Source organism: Heterocephalus glaber, unplaced genomic scaffold (genome assembly GCF_053883595.1).
Source record: "Heterocephalus glaber isolate CG9 unplaced genomic scaffold, H.glaber_assembly_v1.0 deba00001688, whole genome shotgun sequence".
NCBI lineage: Eukaryota > Metazoa > Chordata > Mammalia > Rodentia > Bathyergidae > Heterocephalus > Heterocephalus glaber.
In genome coordinates this window covers 6,268,374-6,282,243 of record NW_028258413.1, presented here as the reverse complement: position 1 = coordinate 6,282,243, position 13,870 = coordinate 6,268,374, and the positions used below count along the sequence as shown (strand labels likewise).

Genomic DNA, 13,870 nt, shown 5'->3' with positions numbered 1-13,870 from the left:
AGGATTGCATGAGTTAATACATCAAGCTCCTAGTTCCAGTGGCTACTCAATAAATGGTATTCACTGTCATTGTTGCTGTTCTTATAAAGAGAGAATAAAATGAAATTCCTGTGTTTTTACTATTTTTATATTGAGGAAGCACTGAACATATTGAAAAGAGAAGAATTATAATCCTGGGCTGGTGACAAGATTCTTTCCTAAAGTTTTTTTTGAATTGACAAATAATTGTACATATCTATCATGTACAGCATGTTTTGAAATATGTATACAGTGTGGAATGGCCAAATTGAGTCAACCAACATATGCATCGCTTCATATACTTATAACATTTTGGATATAACCCCAAAAGCATTCATGGAGAGAACACTTAAAATACACTCTCTTGGCAATTTTCAGGAATAAAATGCATTGTTACTAACTAGAGTCACTGTGATGTACAATAGATCTTCTAAACGTACTCCTCCTCCTGAAATTTTGTATCCTTTAAGCAACATATTTCCATCATCCCCCACATCTCACTCAAGCCTGATAACCACTGTTTCCCTCTACTACTGAGTTCAACCTTTTTAGATTCCACATATAAATGAAAACATGTCATATCTGTCTTTCTGCATCTAGTGTATTTCATTTAACATAATGTCCTGCAAGTTAATCTATGTTTTTAAAATGGCAGGATTTTCTTCATAAAGCTGAATAGTATTCTATTGTGCACACCACATTTTCTTTATCTGTTCATCTACTGATAAATAATTAAGTTGATTCCATATCTTGATTATTGTGAATAGTACTGCAGTAAACAGGGGACTCTGGATATTTCTCTGATGTACTGATTTTATTTCATTTGGATGTAGGCCTTGTAGTGGGACTGCTGGGATATATGGTACTTCCATTTTTAAATTTTAAAAAAACTTTTTGCTGTTTTTTAAATAGCTATGCTAATTTACATCACCTTCAACATTGTTCAAATCCTCCCTTTTGTCAGCATCCTCATCAATACTTGTTATCTATTACCTTTATTGATAATAGCCACTCTGCAGGTGTGATGTGATCTCACTGTAGTTTTAATTTGCATTTCTCTGATAATTAGTGATGTGAACATCATCACTTTGTTGGCTGTCTGAATGTCCTTTGAGAAATATCTATGCAGGTCCTTTGCCTATTTTTAAAATTTTTTATACTATTGAGTTCCTTATATATTTTGCATATTAATCCTTTATCATATTTGTCCCCTTCTGAAATTTGTCTCTTCACTCTTGACTATTTCCTTTGTGGTGCAGAAGCTTCTTAGTTTAATGTATTCCCATTTGTCTATTTTGCCTTTTCTTGCCTATTTGGGGTCATATCCAAAAAAATCATTGCCCGTAACAACGTCATGGAGCTTTTCCCCTGTTTTCTTCTAGTAGTTTTATAGTTTGTGGTGTTATGTTTAAGTCTTTCACCTATTTTGAGGGGTTTTTTTTATAGTATGACTCTTCATGTGGCTATCCAGTTTTCCCAAAATCATACATTGAAGAGGCTGTCCTTTGCCACTGTGTATTCTTGACATCTTTGTCAAAAATTGATTGCCTGCAACCAAACGAATTTGTTGTCTATTTCTCTTGAACCATTGGTCTATGTGTGTTTTTATGCTAATACCTTGCTGTTTCCCTCATTACAGCTTTGTAGCATGTTTAGAAATGAGGTAGTGTCATGCCTCCAGCTTTGTTCTTTTTGTTCTCAAGTGTTTTTCCTTAAAAATATTTAGAAAAACTGAGGACATAATAAGAAAAGGGAAAATGCTTCTTTTCAGCCAGAATTTCGGAGAGTTTTGCTTTTTCTCCAAATGAACCCTTCTGAGTGATGTTCCTGGGAAAATGACATGTGATGTGAGGAACAACACAGAGATAGCCTCGTGGTAAAGAGGTCTGCTACAAGTGGTCATTTTTAGAGCTCTTACAACTTCCACATTTTGAAAAAAAGTAAAAGACACATGTAGATTGAAAAGAGAGGAAATAATCGTGACATAATAGTCTCACAGCATATCTAACACACTGAGTGTTTCTTGGGCGCATGCTAAGCTTCCTATGAGGAGGTGAATATAAAGTTAAAAGGTTTCCCACCACATATGTATGAACACAGTGTACAACAAGAGTGTTCTTTCATCCCCTGGAAAGCACCGTACACTTGTAAAGCATATGAAATGGAACAGTAGGACCTATGTTGTGAGCTGTCTCATACCAGCAATGTTCAGCAGAAAGTGGAGTTTCAAATGGTGAAATATAAACCTAAAATCTTTCTGTGGCAGAAGAATAAACTGCCAAATTTCTTCAGATCTCAGCTTGAAGTACCCAATGCGTTTTGTTTAGATTTTTCTCAAAGCCCACGTACGGATGACGATGATTCAGCAACTGAAGCTTGATGGCCCTGCTGTGTACACAAGCAGCCCAGTGAGTTCATTCTTTACTTCATTCTGGCCTCCTGGTCTCCACTCCCCAGACAAGGGCCCGTTCTTACTCAAACCAGGAACTAATAAAACTGGTTCCTTTCTCCCTTTCAGCACCCAGAATGCCGTAAGCAGTCGGGTTAACCCTAACCATTTCTCTTCAGTGAAACTCGTGAATCAGCTGGAGCACTTGGTGCCAGTCCATCCAGCCGAGGCTCGGCAGGAGGCTAAGGGAAAACTGGGAGATGCTCTAATAAAGCCACTCCGGCGGCGCGGCGGCGGCGGAAGGAACGAGGCCTGCGTCCCTGCACCAATCACTGGGCTCGCCACACCCACCAGCTTCTGCGCACTGCTGAACCTTGATCTCGCTCGTGTGATAAAGAATAAAGGCACCGGTGGCCTCCTCGCACAACTGCAGAACGTCGTTGTCAAAGCTGGTTTCACAACTGACTGCTTTAATCCCAGGGGAGAGGGAAAGTAGCCTTACAGGGATCAGGACTCCTGGACTGTCACACAGCCCCGCACACTCTGGGGCGGTCCTCAGGGAGAAAGTTCAGGGAGAAGGTAAACAAATGCCCCAGTTTAGCAAGGAGAGGTCTGTGTGACCGGAGTGGGAAGACGGTGGGTAACACTAATTGCTGCTCTGGGCTCCTTCCTCGAAGGTACTCCAGAGCCAGCCAGCCAGGCGGCAAGCAAGAGCCCGGATGAGCTGCAGCGCCACAGCCTGCGCTCTGCTCCCCTGTCGCTTGGCTGTGCCTCACTCCTTGCTCGTAGCAGCCTGGCTCCTGGTCCCTGGTCCACACACAGTGCAGGTAACAAGGGGACTGGAGAGGACCAAGCAGGGGTAACACCCGAATACAAAGCACAGCAGCAATGCAACCCTGGTGCCTCTCATCACGAGGCAGTTTCCTTCTCCTTTTAGCTGTCGGATTAGGAGAGGGCAGCCAGCTTGCCCCAAACCTGACAGTAGTAGCTCAAGAGCTCTCCTGCTCGCCCCTTCAAGACTGATCGTGGCTTTGGTTTTCCTTTTCACCCCGGGAAGCGGCAGCCCACACACCTGAACTGCACCCCAGCTCCCAACTCACCGTCAGCAGGACCCGAGTGCACGCATCGCCAGTGTTGGCCAAGCACTGGCTTTACTTCTCATTCTTCACTACGCTAAACTTTCCCAGCATATTTGGCCCTTTATGGAGAATTATGGATTTAAATTAGTCCTAAACGGAAGGGCGGACTTTCCCCCTGAATATTCCAGGAAGTGAAAACAATGGTTCACTCTCTTAAAGGGTGTTAGCTATTCCTGTATCAGCTCTATAGTTTTTCCATATTGTTTAATACTTTATGTAAAATCAATACATAAAAACTTTAATATTTACTTTAACTTCAGTCTAAGCAACACAAATCTATCCAATTATGTGTTTCATATGAGTTTTTTTCCTACTTTACATTAAATTTAAATATATACTGCTACACATTTTTGAAGTTCACTTATGTATCACCAAAAGAACAGCATCTTTCTTTTTTTTTTTTTGGTACCGGGGATCGAACTCAGGACCTTCCACTTGTGCGGCAGGTGGCAGCACCACTGAGCTAAATCCCCGGCCCAAGAACAGAATCTCAACTGTCATCAATAGGAAGTATTAACTTTGGGAAAATCTGAATTAATGAAATCAAAGCATGCTATACAGCATGCACAACAGACTTGTCAGAGGGAGAAAAGAGCAAAGTGGTACTAAATACTGTAAGGTGGAAAGGCTTAGGCTAAGGCAGGGAGAAAGCAATAAAAGATGTGGAAATTGAAGCACAGGAGAAATTGGCCTGACAGGTATAAACAAGATACATTAGTTGTTAAAGAACCTAGATTTGAGGCCAGAGAGCTGCACATATAATAACCACGCTGGTTAGTGAGGGCCTGGCTGTGCTGATGAATTCACAGCAGGGAGTATAGAGTGAGCTCCCTGACATGAACCGCAGCGGGAACAGAAGCTGAAGGAAACAGTGTGAAAAACAACTACACCTCTTCCAGCATGGGTGACTGCTAAGGGTACTGGCTGATGACATAGAGATTTTGAGATAAATTTAAACAAAGGTGTCCAGTAAGCACTTAATGATATCATTCCACAGCCTTTATGGGAGGACAGAACTGTCTGCATTGATCTAGGCATCATCAGCAGAGATTGGACAGATAAACTCACAGAATGGATACACGTTCCAAAATGACAAGAGAGGAGAAGGTCGCTCACTGATCACCACTGTGAAAAGTCAGCTCCTGAGCAAACGTTCAACCTCAGCAGCACATTAGAAAGACTGATGTCTTAGCTACTACTTTCTCACTGCTGGGACAAAATATCCAACAACAACAACTTAAAGGGGGAGAGGAGTATTTTGGCTCATCATCTGTAGAGGCATCAGTCCAGAGTTGGCTGGCTCTGAGGCACAGCAGCATGACAAAGGGCATCACAGAGGAGAAACAGTCCATGGCATGGCAGCCAGGAAGCAGCAGCTTTCCTTCATCTTTCCCTTTTATTCATCTAAGCTACAACCCTATTGGTTGGTGCCACCCACACCAGGGTGGGTCTTCCCTCTTCAGTAAGTCCATCACCCACACTTAGAACTGTGCTAAACCAATCAGTGGGCTAATTCAGCATCACATAGCCATGATCCAGTCACTCCCCAAATCCTCACCTATGAGTGTATGAGGCCTTGTGGGAGAGCATCTAGATGTCAGCCATGACAACTGGTGAGTCTGAAAAATTACCAAGATCTGGACCCCATCCCACATCAATTAAATACAGATCACTGGGAACATAGCATTTATTTATTTATTTATTTATTTATTTATTTATTTATTTATTACCATATTAGGATTCTGAGAAGTCTGGAAAATTCTAAACATATAGCCAAACATCTTAATCCCACACACATTGCAGGGATGGAAAAGGTAAAGAACAGCAACTCAATCTTCTAGAGCATTTTCCACTAGGAAATAAAAAAATGTGAGGAAACATATGAAGATATTAGTAGTTATTTTATATGAGTAGGAGTTCCAATGTTTTAATTTTTTATGAGTTGCTGTTTTTAGATTTTTTTCCCCATTTTATTACAGAATTTTAGCTCTTCAGTTAAAGGGTCACTTGGCATCTAATTTTGACAATTGATTTTAATACAATAACAATGATACTTATCTATGTGTGTACTGTCAATTTTTCTTTCTCAAATGTCAATATAGTGTTTGTCCTGCATGGTGTATATGATTATGTAGGAAATCTCCAAAATAATTCTTTCACCATCACAAAGGATTTCTAAAGCCATTGTGGGGCATTCTTGCAAAATTTGTACAGTGCAGCCATTTTCTCTAGAAATGCATCCCTGATTTTGAAGGTTGGCTTTCACTTGGTGAGGACAGAGGAACTGTTGTTTTTATCATGCCAAGAATTCAAGGTCCATCAGAGCTGTTTCCACTTTTCATCAAGAGGCAAAATTCACACTGCATCTTACATTGAGATGGGGACTTGGCAGGACTCAGGGAAGGATGGAGTTTGTCCAAGCAGGAGCGCGGGCCCTTGTGTGGCACTGAGTGGGCAGAGCCGCCTGGAGGTGTGCAGGATGGAGCTGCTGAACCCAGAGGGCCAGGACAACCAGCACCAACACAGAAGCCACAGGAAAGAAAAGATGCAGTGAGAAGGAAGGCAAGGGACCACCTGAAGGGAGAAAAACTAGGTGCCAAAATGACAAAGTTACGGCATTGAGAGTTAGAGAATGGGAGCCAGAAGAACTGTAGTTGATTTACAAAAGAGATGGGAAAATCACTGAACTGCTGGAGCAGAAGAGACCAGCCAAGGGCAGGCACCTAAAAAACCTGTCTCTTGGGAGAATTTTAATCCACAGATATTTCCCATGCTTAATATTAGCTTAATATGCACTTCAGAAATGTGTTCCATTAGATGAGAGAAAGAAGTTCTGATGTACAACTGCACAGCAGGGTAACTGAAAAACAATGTAATGCACACATGAGCCACTTGCAAGATTTAGCTGTTGTGAATCGTGCTGCTATCAACATGGGTATGCATGGATCACTGTAACATGATGCCGTTAACTCTTTCAGGAAAATACCTAGGAGGGGAATAGCTGGGTCAAATGGAATTTCTAGCTTTAGTTTTTTGAGATTGAATGGATAAAGCAAATGTGGTATTTATACACAGTGGATTACTCCTCTGCCATAAAAAGGGATAAACTTGAGTCATGTGTAGTAAAATTGATGCACCTTGAGACCATATTATGTGATACAAATTAGACAAGCTCAAATGTTGTATGGTTTCTCTTACATGAGAAATCCAAAGTATAAATAAATTAAAGAGCAAAATACAAGACAGATAATAGAAAACAAGGAGATCGATTTTTGTCTTTTGCAAGAGGGACAGGAGACCAAGTGGTGGAGGGCCAAAGAGGAGGAAGGGGAGGAAAATAGAATGAAGATGTGTTACATACATGTGCCAGCTTCCCATGAGGAATGTGATCTTTACATACTAAAACATGACCCAATAAAAATTTAAAGTGTTTTAAAAGTAAAATAGATTCTAAATTTAAAAAGCAATGTAGTGTGGGGCTGTGGCGACATTTGAATGGCTGTTCATCAGCGCCTGGGCTGGGCTCAGGCGGTGTGGTACAATGAGGCGCCGGTAGTTAAAGAGATTATGGCATCTGAAAACTGAGGATCATTCCACTGATCTTCAAGAAAAAAGCTCTCTAATTTCACTCAGAAGAACATGAAGGTTAAGAGCTCTCCAAAGCAGTTGGCTGCTTACATAAATAGAACAGTCAGACAAGCTGTGAAAAGCCCAGATATCCTACATAAGGTGTTCTATCACAGAAAGAAAGTTCATCATCCCTTTCCAAATTCTTGTTACCAAAAAAAACAGTCCCCTAGAAGTGGGGGCTGTGACATGGCAAATAAAGAAAATGAGCTGGCTTGTGCAGGCCACCTGCCTGAGAAGTTACACCACAATAGTCAGACATACGTGATTAACTCCAGTGACTCTGGTTCTTCACAGACAGAAAGCCAGTCATCAAAATACAGTGGGTTTTTCTCTCAGGTTTCTCAGGACCATGAAACAATGGCCCAAGTTTTGCTCGGCAGGAATTTGAGATCGAACATGGCTTTAATTTTCTGGAGAAAGAGAAGTTTAAGTGAACTTGTAGCTTATTTAGTGAGGAAGAAGACCATAGAGTGAGTAGATTGCCTTCCTAGTTTACAGGAAGAAAAACAATATATCTCACTTGGCTGCTGTGTAGATTTATTGCCTTTAGTAAAGTCATTACTTAAAAGCAAATTTGAAGAATATGAAATAGTTGGTTTAAATTGGCTTCAAGCAGTAATAAAAAGATGATGGTCAGAACTATCATCCAAAACAGAAATTATAAATGATAGAAATATTCAGATTTTAAAACAACAATTAAGTAGATTATGGGAACAGGAAAACCATATTACTTTGGTTCCAGGATATACTGGTAATATAGCTGAGGATGTAGATGCTTATTTATTGCCATTGCATTGAGAGATTTACTCTACTAAAGAGCAGTTGGTTATTTAAAGCATCCCAGGACTCTTATGATTTTCAACTCTGAACTGTGGAAGAAATAAAAACCATCCTTTTCTTTTTAAAAATCCACATAATGAAACCCTAACAATGTACTTCACATTGAAGTGGGAAAATACCCAAAACAAACCGCTTCGACTTCAGTGAGGTGAAAGTGTACTATGAAGACTGTTCGCCTTTGCTGCATTTGGGACTTACGGTTATTTAGTAACATTGTTTAAGAAATACTGGGTTTTAATGCAATCCTGCATTAGACTATAATTTGTACTGTGTGAAAAAATAAGACAAGACTTACTACTAGGAACCACAGAGACCAATCATAGATTTTTTTGTGTGTGTTTTTTTAAAAAAAACAAACACCTAAATGTGTGCAGCTATTTTCCTATGTTGAAGAGACTCAAAGTTTAAAACATCACAGTAAATAATCTTAAAACTTTTTGTACACACTAAGATATTGTGTATACAAAATGCCTTAATTATTATCAAGCCAATATGTTATGATACCAATAATCTTGTTTCCAAAAAAATTAAAACCAACATGCTTCTGGCATGATAAAATCATAGAATTAAATCAGGGGTTTACATTCATGTAGAATGTTTTTGTTAAAACATATTTCACACCATTTTTGAAATGTGAGAATACTGTTAATATCTCTGATTTTTTTGGCCAGAATTTTCATGTCATGTATGTATGTATTACTGCTATATAAAGAAAAAGGTGAACATGTATTTGTATGAATGTTTAACTGGAAATGTTCATGGAGCTGACTAATTTACATTCACTTTTTATTGTGTATAGATCTCTAATATTTTTCATTTCTGTATCATTTAAACTTCATTTGAGTAAATTCATTAAATATTTCTATTTTTTTTGCTTTAAAAAAAAAGTAATGTAGTGTACATTACAAAAAGCTACAAGAAAGGATTTTGAAAGTTTTTACCATAAAGAAGTAACAAATGAGATAGATATGTTTAATCTGATATAAACAGTATACAATATATACACATTTGGAACATCACATTACCCTTTAATATGTACACATTTTAGGTTTTCATGTATCAGTTAAAAATAAGTTTAATTTTAAAACACTACAATATAAAAAGACAAAAGGGCCAGGGATTTAGCTCATTGGTTCCAGTGCCTGCCTTGCAAGGTCCCAAGTTCAATCCCCAGTACTGAAAAAAAAAAAAAAGAACGAAGAAATGCTTTACTTTTAGAAAGCCAGTCCAACTGAATGTAGGACATGGTCATCTATTCAAAGAACATAAGATTTCTCAACCTTGGACAGACAAGAAAATGATCTGAAGAACTTTAAAAGACTTTATATTTTCCCATTGAATTTCTTTTACAATTAATTTATTAAATTTTTCCAGTAAAATTTAAAAACAAACAGTGATGCTTTCTTTTTTAGCTTAACTCAACAGAGCCATGACTAGCAGTGTAGAAAATACCTCCAACTTTACTGAATAATTCCAGAGGGTTTGAACACCAAGGCACAATTCTTTCCTTGCAATTGCCCTATAATTTTCACTCCGAATTTTCTATGTCATCAGATTATGAAAAGCAGCTTTGTTACTTCTATACTGAATCAATACTTTCATTCCCACTTCAAATGATCTCCCTATTGAGAAAGACATAATTTCAAGATCTACAAGGCTAAACAGCATCTCAAATTCAAGTATCTGATCACTATCAACACACTGTGGGAAAAAAAAGAAAGACACTGATTAAAATATCGAAAGGAAATTACTAGTTTCTGAAAAAAACATGGCATTCAGAGAAAAGCTAAGATACTTTTCATGCAAATATTCCTGTTAAAATATTTAATTTTTCAGGAAAAGAATACCTTTACCAGGAGGTCTGATGATCTAGAATTCATATCAAGCATGTCTTCCAAATGAGCTTAAATGTATATATATCTAGGTTTCCCATTTGCAATTCTAAGATACAGATAAAATTGTTTTTATAATATTCTCAAAAAAAGGGGGCAAAAATAATCAGGCATTTTATTTTCCTGCATCAAAATTTCTAAAACTTCTTTATATTTACGAAATATTTCCTCCCTGGGTAAAACCAAAAGAACTTTTTATTAGTTGATACTAAATACTCTGAAAGTAAATACATTTCAACATTGTAGTATGACAAAAAGAAGAATTGATGTAAAACTGGAGTATGAAACAGCGAAACTATTTACTCCTAAAAAAAAATTTACTACTGATGAAAGAATGTGAAATAGGTAACTGTTTGTTGAATGGCTCTAGGTTTTGACATTCACAAGCTAGGATGTCAATCCTTCACCGTGCACTTTGTAGACTGATGGCTGTGTATCCCCTAGGTCCTTTGCAGACAGTGGAGTTTTGATTAATGAAGCATAGTTGAGGATCTTTTGAGAGTGAAGAGAGAGTTTCCCCTCTGCTCTCAGAAGGCCTGTCGTGACACCTCTCTGTTTGTGTTCATGTTTCAGCACTTGACCTGATTATTTCCTTTCTTCTCTAAGCCTGACTATACTTCCTTCATGTATCACATACTCCATGTGATCATCCAACCACCTTTTCCTTTTCATTTTTTCTTTTAAGGAGGAAATATTAATTTATTTTTATTGATACACTTTTAGACATATATAATGATAACCTTCATCATAAAGAATTTGTAAAACAGTGGAGAAGGGTTCTTTTCCCCCACAGCCCCGTCAGCATTTGTTATTGGTTGATTTCTTGATAGCAGCCATTCTTCCTGCAGTGGGATGGACTCTGAGCATTGTTTTAATTGGCAACTCTCAAATGACCAGTGACGTTGAACATTTTTTCATATATTTATTTACCATTTGCATTTCTTCATATGATAAGTGTTTTTTCATCTCAGATGCTCATTTTTGAATTGAGTCTTTAAATTTGTATGGTCACTTTTTTTGAGTCCTTTATATATTTTAGATAGCAGTTCTTTGTCTTAGAAACAACTGGCAATTTTTGCCAATCTGTGGGTTGTTTCTTCACTCTTTTTTTTTTTTTTTTTTTTTTGCTGTGCAAAAGCTTTCTAATAAGATGAGATCCCAGCTGTTCTTTGTGATATTTCCTGTGCGATTGGAGTTTTGTTCATAAAGTGTTTGCCTACACCTATGTCTTCAAGAGTTCTACCTATTCTATCTTCCAGCAGATTTAGTGTTTCTGATTTAGTACTTAATAATTTTTTTTTCTACCAGGAATTGACCTTAGGATCTTGCACTTGCCAGGCAGGCAAGGTGCCACTGAAATAAATCCCCGGCCCCTATTTTAGTACTTAGACTTTTGATCCATTTTGATTTTAGTTTAGTGCATGGTGAGAAATATGTATTTAGGTTTAATCTTTAGCACATCAAAAGCCAGTTTTCCAGTACCATTTATTAAAGAGGCTATCTTTCTTCCAGTGAAGGTGTTTGGCCCCTTTGTCAAACATAAGGTAGCTGAGTGTGTTTGGAGTTGTTTCTGCATCTTCAATTCTATTCCACTGATCCTCGGGTCAGTTTTTGTTGTTTTGTTTTTTGTTTCTCAGCACCATACTGTTTTTATCACAGTAGCTTTGTAGTATAATTTAAAGTCAGGGACTGTGATGTCCCCTACTTTCCTTTTGTTGTCCAGAATTGCTTTTGCTATTCTAGGTCTCTTCTGGTTCTGAATGAATTTTAGGATTGTTCTAATTCTGTGAGATATGGTATTGGTATTTTGATCAGGATTGCATTAAATCTGTATAACAATTTTGGAAGTATGGCCATTTTCACTATATTGGTTCTTCCTAACCAAGAACTAGGGATACCTTTCCATTTTCTGATATCCTCTTCAATCTCCTTTTTTCAGCATGCTGTAGTTTTTAATGTAAACGTCTTTTACTTCCTTCAATAGATTGATTCCTAGATATTTCTTCTTTTTTCTTTTTTGGATGCAATTGTGAAAAGTGTTGTTTCCCTAATTTCTCACTATGATTTTATTATTTGTGTACAGAAATGCTATTGATCTTTTAGTGTTGACTCTGTATCCAGCTACACTACTGAATTTGGTTATTAAAGTCTAGAACTATTTTTGTGAGGTTTTGGGGCTTCTACATAGAGTATCCTGTCATCTGCAAATAGTGGTAATTTAACTTCTTCCTTTCCTATGCTTATTCTTTTTATTTCTTCCTCTTTTCTAATTGCTCTGGCTAATCTTTCCAAAACTATATTGGATAAAAATGATAGTGAACATCCTTGTCTTGTTCCTGATTTTAGAGTGAAAGCTTTCAGTTTTTGTCCATTTAGTATGTTGGTTGTTGGTTTGTCATAGATAGCTTTTATCAGATAAATAAAGACCATTTAGTCCAATTTTCTGTAAGTTTTTAATCATGCATGCATGTTGGACTTTGTCAGATGCTTTTGCTACATCTATTAAGATGATCATGTGGTTTTTGTCCTTAGTTCTGTTAATATAGTGTATTACATTTATTGATTTGTGTACATTGAATCATCCCTGAATCCCTGGGATGAACCACACTTGGTCACGGTGTATAATCTTAATGATGTGCTGCCTTCTAATTGCCAAAATCTTATTGGGGATTTTTGAGTCTGTGTTCATTAGGGAAATTGACCTGTAGCTCTCTTTTTTAGTTGGGTCCTTCTCTGATTTTGATATTAGGGGAATGTTTGCTTCTAGGAATGAATTTTTTAATATTACTTCCCTTTCAATTTCATTAAACAGTTTGAGAAGTAGTGGTACTTGGTCTTCTCTAAATTTCTTGTAGAATTCAGCAGTGAATCCATCAGGGCCAGGGCTTTTCTTTTTAATTACATCTTCAATTTCATTGACTGATATTGATTTAGAATTTTATATCTTCCTGATTCAGCTTTGGTATCTAGGAAACTGTCCATTTCTTCTGTCCATCTTATTAGAATACAAGTTCTCAAAGTAGGTATTGATGATCTGGATTTCTGCAGAATGTTGTGATTTCACCCTTTTAATTCCTAATTGCACGGATTTGAGTCTTTCTTTTTTTTTGATAAGATTGGCTGAGTCTGCCAATTTTATTTAACCTTTCAAAGAACCAACTCTTTGATTCATTGATTCTTTGTATGATTTTCTTAGCCTCCATTGCATTAATTTCTGCTCCTATCTTTATAATTTCCTCCACATGACCTCTGGGCTTGACTTGTTCTTCTTTTTCTAGAAGCTTGAGGTTCAACATTAGGCTATTTGAGCTCACTCTGTTTTTCTAAGAATTCATTGCTATAAATTTCCCTCATACAACTGCTTTCATTGTGTCCCATAAGTTCTGGTATGCTGTACTGGCATTATCTTTTAATTGTAGAAATCATCCAATGTCTTAATTCCCTCTGTAACCATGGGTTGTTCAGGAGGGTAATATTTAATTTCTATACATTTATGAAGTTTTTGTGGTTTCTTTTGCCATTGATTTCCAATTTCATTGCACTATGGTCTGGTAATATGTGTGGGATGATTTCAATTCCTTTTTGCTTTACTTAAGTATGTTCTATGAGCTAGTATGTGGTCTATTTTGGAGAACATTTCATGTGCACCTGAGAAGATTGTGTATTCTTATGTTGTGGGGTGAAACATTCCGTAGACATCTACTAAGACCATTTGTTCAAAAGTTTGGTTCAGTTCAGATATTTTTGATTTTTAGTCTAATTGATCTATTTGTGACACTGGGGTACTGAGGCCCTGCATTACAATTGTACTAGTTCTTATTTGGTTTTTCATGTCCATTGATATTGTTTTATATACTTGTGTGACTGGTATTTGATGCATATATATTTATGACTGTTATCTCTTCCTCCTGGATTGTTCCCTTTACAAGGATGTAGTGACCTTCTTTGTCTCTCTTAATCAG

The 13,870-nt window shown here is 37.4% G+C and overlaps 1 long non-coding RNA gene and 1 pseudogene across 5 annotated transcripts in view; one reads left to right on the top strand and one right to left on the bottom strand.

The window, feature by feature from the left end:
* LOC110345976 (uncharacterized) overlaps nucleotides 1-13,870 on the bottom strand; it is a 372,088-nt gene that overhangs the window by 326,633 nt on the left and 31,585 nt on the right. The window lies entirely within an intron of this gene.
* On the top strand, nucleotides 2,370-7,974 carry LOC101709717 (KATNB1-like protein 1 pseudogene; annotated as a pseudogene).